The following is a 6,000-nucleotide window of genomic DNA, read 5'->3' as shown; positions in this document are numbered from 1 at the left end:
ACCTCAAGGCTTAGATATCGGGTGTTCTTAGACCTATGGCACTCTTGAGTCATATGATTATAACAGATCTCAGCTTTAATTAAAAGGAAAATTTTTCTGATTCTCATGAATATGTAGGAAGATGCATTGTGGTAGCTATAAAGGACACGCAAGTAGGGAGGGAGACAAGAGCCAAACCAAAATGCGAAATAAGCCAGAATCTGTTGGATGAATGATAATTCAGGATTTCTGAATTCTTGGCATCAGCTGTGCCGCATGGCGATACTGAAGGCCAGCGTTGTGGGTGCGGGTACCACAGCACTCGTAGGAGTTAACCTGCTCGCATTGAACAGGCAAACCTGGATACTTACCCGCATGCTGCATTTCCCAGTAATTTTACTTGAGCTGTGCTGCCCTAGATCTGCCTGAGGATCTAATATATTTTTGAGTGCAAACATAAATACACTCTGTTTCTGCATTTAACTTTTGAACAGCTCTAATTAAACCTAGCTTTATTTAAACACATTCAAAGCTCCCATGCTATTTGGTCTTCAGTGTGAAGACTGCCATTCACAAGATGAGCTGTTCCATAAATGAACCAAGGAAGAGCGGCTGCTGCTTCTCCATCTCTCTCGCTTTAGCTGTTCTTCACTCTTTTGGCTCTTGGAAAACAAGTTTTGGGCTGGAAGATCTAATCGCACATCCAGCATCTCTCAGGGCAGATGAGTCCTACTGCTGTGACAAACATGGATTTGATCTGCACAGGGGATGCTTGCAGCATCAGGACCTACTTTTATTAACAGCAACAGTAACAATAATACATTGGATATTTTAGATCACAAAAAGTCCCAAGAGCTTAAAATTGCCTGTGTTCAGTATTTTGTCGATTTAGCCTGAAAATATGTCTACCAGCTTTCCTGCGACCCTTCTCCAGGGACACGTTCACAGAGAGAAGGCGTCACAGGGCTCCGGCAGAGCAACACAGAGTGGCCATGGTGAGCCACCTCCCAGGGGGGCAGGAAGGTGCCTCGACTCGCAGCAAGCAAAGGTGCAGCTGTACAGATCCCGTGCAGGCGCTGTCAAGCTAAAGTGAGGACATGTGGTACAGAGAGGGGTTGGGGGGTGGGCAACCAGGATTTCAGCACATCACTTGATGGGATATTGTATAACAGCTAAATGGTTGCCACTGTCATAACCTGGGAGTACCGCTTTTGCAGCAGCCTCAGCGACTTGTGACAGCCTTGTCACAGGGCTTGTACAGTGCGGGCGAGAGAAGGAAATGCAGAGTAAAAAGAAAAAGGAAACAAAAAAGGCTGAGAACCACAGGCTGCAAGTTTCAGTTGTCATGTTAACTGGCATTTCACGGCTCCATTGCATTCGCATGCCAGGGACAAGCAGAAAATGTGATCACAACCCAGCATACAACAGGGGCTCTTGTATTAGAAGGTAACAGTTAAAACCTGCAGTTCATACTTCTTCCCCTCTCCTGGTTTCACCATTTCAACTGGCAGGGAGAGGAGTCCAGACCTTTAATGTTCATGCTTTTTACTTATTTATTTACCTGCAAGAATAAGCCGTTTCTGCCTTTGCATCCCCAAGAAATGGTCCCGATGGCCAGGAGGCTCGGACAGACCTATCTGCAAACTGGATTCGTGCAGGGCGGCAGGTGGGACCTCGCCCTGTGCGGGCCACGTTAAATGACCTCTGTGAGCTCAGGCTCGTACCCGGGGGTGGCCGCGGGAGCGGCGGGGCTGCGCCGGGTAGCCCGGGCCGGCGGTGGCGGAGCGCCCCCTGCTCGCCGCCCCCGGCTGTAACCCCGAGCCCTGCCTGCCTGGCCGCTCCCAGGGGCCACCACCACCGGGGATCCTTAGGGAGCTAAAGGCTGGCCAGGGACCCGACGGCTCCGAGAGGTGGGCAGGCGGCGAAACCCGCCCCGCGCATGGACCTTCCGATCCCGCTGCCCCGCAGGAGCCCACCACGGGCAGGAGCCCACCACGGGCAGGAGCCCACCACGGGAAGGAGCCCACCACAGCCTCAGCCGGCCCTCATGTCACCTTGACTTCTGAGGTGGCTGGCAGGCTTCACGGTGGCAGTGCTGTGGCTGGAGCTGGATCTGAATCCCAGCACTCCGGGGCTCAAACTTTCAGTACCTAACTGCGGGGCGCCAATGCGTTTTTGCGTGTTGAGCACAGACCCCCATCCCAGCAGAAAAAGTCAGTCTGGCTTAACAGAGCCAGTTAAAAAGGGGGATCTGCTCTCGCATACCTGCCCTTTTCCCCCTTTGCTTCCTGCTGATGTCCAAAGCCTTTTCGAGCAGCTCCACCGGAGAGCAAGCACGGTGGTACCCATGGAGCTGTGCTGGCTCACCAGCTGAAACCTACTTAGACTGTAGGTCTGTTGGCTCTTTCTACCACAACAACAGTTGGTTTGTCTAATTAAATACTTTTTGCACAAGCGGTGAGTTGTAATCAAAACCTTCTTAGTTGATGCAATTGGCACAGCAAGTTTATCACTTTACCTGTGTGTACAGGCATACCCAGAGATTGCCAGTTTTCCTCCAAAACACAAATATGACTGGAACGTGATCATGAGACAATGCAAATGTTAAGGTAGGAAGATGTTGTTGCATTAGTGGATTTAAAGTACAAAATAATAGCATGCTTTGCAGTCATTCATTCTGGTGTAAAGTTGCTATGAAGTACTTCTAAGGCTGACTGCTAACTCTTATACCTATTTTATGCTATAATAAATGACCACACAAGATGCAGTGCCATAAAGATTCAGGTCAGTGATCTGTAAGTAGTTACACCATGCAGCCAGCCAAGTCCTATCAAATCCTATATTGCTTTTGGCATTTCTATACTGTTCAATGCTCTTGTGTGTGCCAGGTTATCCTGAACTTTATTATATATGGCTTTGAACATTTCATCAAGTCCAGGTCTTGCTGAAACAATAAATAACCAGTCCCAACCAGGTGCAACTCTGGCAAATTAAAATTGCACTGACATGGAAAATAAGCCCCTGCTAGTAAGACTTTAGCAGCTGGACCAATGGGACTGTGCACATCAGCCAGGGAAACACTGAAGCTAGTGGTGGGAAGGATTTAGCTGGTGAAGCAGAGGTGTCTGATGCTATTTTAGGCATATGTGTGTATCCAGCTCAGCCCTTCCCGGCCAGTCCAGAAGGGTGTGGGACTCTTATGGGTTGCGTGTCAGACGTGCCAGGCCTGTACAGGTGTTTTGGGTATTGTAGAATGCGTAAACTAGCCAGTTAGAGGCTGGGCAGGGTAAATGGATGTGCTTAAAATAGCACTACGTGACTACATTTAGGCAAATGAATGTGGCCTTGGCATGTCTGAAACCCTGCCCTGTTACGTCATTTCAATACCAGGCAGGGGGGAGACTTGGTCTGCTGGACTACACAGATTACACAGATGAAGTGCTTAGAAAAACCTAAGGTCAAGAACAAAATTACTGCCTCTAGAGCTGTGTAGAAGCTGAAAGGATGTTTTTTTTTGAGGGATCACAACTTTACAATTAGGAGTTTTGCTTCCCTCTCGGTCACACTATAGGTGGCTACATGTGTGATATCATCTTGCCCACAACCTGACTCCTGCAGCCATTGCTCTGCCTCAGCACTTACTCCAAACTGGAAAGTGCAAACGAGCATCTGTGGCTCACGGCTAACTCTATGGACTGCAAATTGTCCCACTGCAAATGGATCCTGTAAAGAAAAAGAGAAGTGAGGCCTCATCAGAGCTGGGGGAACTCATTGCAAGTTCAGAGCAAAGAGGCTTCTCCCTGCTGGAAGTGTCTGCCATAGCCGAAGAGGGAAAAAAATCGTCTTTGTATACAGTCTTTATAAATAAATAGGTTACCCCGAGCTTGTAACTGACTCACACCTTTGTCATCCAAGGGAAGCAGCTTGGCCAGGCTCTGAACTCTGGCTGCCTGCACAGCCGGCGGGATTACACGGGGATACAGCTCAACTGGAGGGATTGGATTCAGCCACACCACACACTGCAACCCCGGTACAGCGGGGAGGCCATGGCAAGCTCCTCTGTAAATAGCGCAGAACTGTAAAATGGCCATCTTTCCCGGGCTCTGAGAGACGAGCCTTGCTGTGCCCAACACCCCGTCATGTTTCCCATCCCTTTGGTGAGCAGGCAGGGAGGAGAGGCAGAGAGGGGCCAGGGCAGAGGAGAGACCATGCAGCCATGTAACACAGGAAAGCTCTCTCCAGCCACCAGGCAGTTTGCCAGGGGAGGGGACAATAATTTAAGCTTTTGTCTTGTTTACAAATGAGCAGAGCATCGCCCCAGTCAGCTCCTCATATTTCCAGTGACAATGTCTACACCAGTAAACCAAAGAAGGGCAGGGCAGGGCCCTCAAGCAGCAGCATGCGGCCCTCCATGCTTTTTAACTGTTAGCACATTCTCTGCCACAGTTTTGGCTCGTGACGCCCAGGGCTCTCCCAGCTGGCAACCCCAGGGCTGGTCCTGACCGCAGAATGGGTGAGCTCACCCTGTCCTGGGGAGAAAACTAGGTCAGCCCAGAGGACACGAGCTGGGCTCTGCGTAAGCCTGCTTGACCTCCAGGCCAGAGAAGGGGCCCTGGCCGATGCACTCATTACTACAGATGCTGCCAACATGAATGGTTTCTTGGACTGTTTTGCCAGGGAAGGCATAACAGTACCTCCTGCCACAAGAGTTAACTGTCTGACGCCATCCTTTTGACTGCTGAGGTGATCTCAGGGTCTGTTGCTGGGTTTGCAGGCTTTCTGCAGAAGGCACAGCACCCCCAGCTCCGCTTTGGCCCGCGCGCGGTGCAGGTGCTGCCACAGAACGTACCGGGCACTTCCACAGGCCTCGCCGCACCGAGCCGCTGCGCCAAGTCACGCCCGAGGGGAAGTTTCAGAGCTGCAGATACACAGATGAGCGACACCAAGCTTGTGCCGGGCCTGAGGAGCTGCAGCCCTAAGCCTCTCCTGCAGCTCTTCCCTACCGAAGTGCTAATGCAGATCAGGAAGAGGCTGTCAAGCAGTGCCCCCCTCCCCCACCCACCCCACCCACCCTCCGCAATGTCATCTCTCCCGCCTCCCCATGGCGTTTTCCCAAAACTGCTGAGAAAGCACAGTCCGCCCCAGAAAAAGTCCTCAGGAACTTTTGCGAAGTTTAGCTTAATGCTTTATATGGCAAATCCCAGCTGACCAACGCTTGCTGCTGCTGGAGGGACACTGCCCGTGTTGCTGCGGTCCCAGTCCAACCAGCACACCTCACACCACCACTGGCTTTTCATTCGGCCCGGGTTCAAGGCCATGTATCGAGGGGCTGAGGTCTCAGGATGACTAGCAGGTAGCTGTTCCGTGACACCGTGCACAGGCTAAGCAGGTCCGATCCTTTCCTGTACCTCACACGAAGCCTGGGCTCCGCTCTTGCCCTACCTAAGTCTAGTTTGAAGCCTAGAGAATCACACAGACCTTGTATGACCCAGACGTGAGTTTCTGTGAGCTGAAAACGTTCCTGCCCCAGCCAGCCACTTTTAGAGGTAGGACCTGTGGCTCTGGCTGCATCTGAGAAGTGTTTACTGCCCCCAGCTGCTCATCGCCGGAGAGCACCCGGCTGCAACCCGGGCGGATGATTTTGCATCCGATTGCAACCTTGGATTTTTTTTTTTTTTTTTTTTTTTTTTTTTTGCATCCCATTGCAAGTGTGCTCTTTCCCCAGCCACCACAGATCTTTGCTTCGGGCCATTTTAAGGCTTTTGGAAGACAGCGTGTCTGAGATGCAAACATGCAACAGCTTTGAACTAAGTGAAAGATCACAGGATGCGTTTGCAAGGAGTTAAATTTGCAGCCATAAAACACAAAAGAAGCAGTCTAAGCAGGCTTATTTAGGGCTCAAGAAGCAACCTGACATTTGAAGTCTGTCATGTATTTTCAGAAGTCTGCATCTATCAATGTCATCACTAACCATGGAGTCGCTACGTGTCGGTGGTTATGTTCCACGTTGTCATTTTTTCC

This window comes from Falco naumanni, chromosome 5, assembly GCF_017639655.2.
Source record: "Falco naumanni isolate bFalNau1 chromosome 5, bFalNau1.pat, whole genome shotgun sequence".
NCBI classification, from domain to species: domain Eukaryota; kingdom Metazoa; phylum Chordata; class Aves; order Falconiformes; family Falconidae; genus Falco; species Falco naumanni.
Note: the sequence above shows the minus strand (reverse complement) of the source record.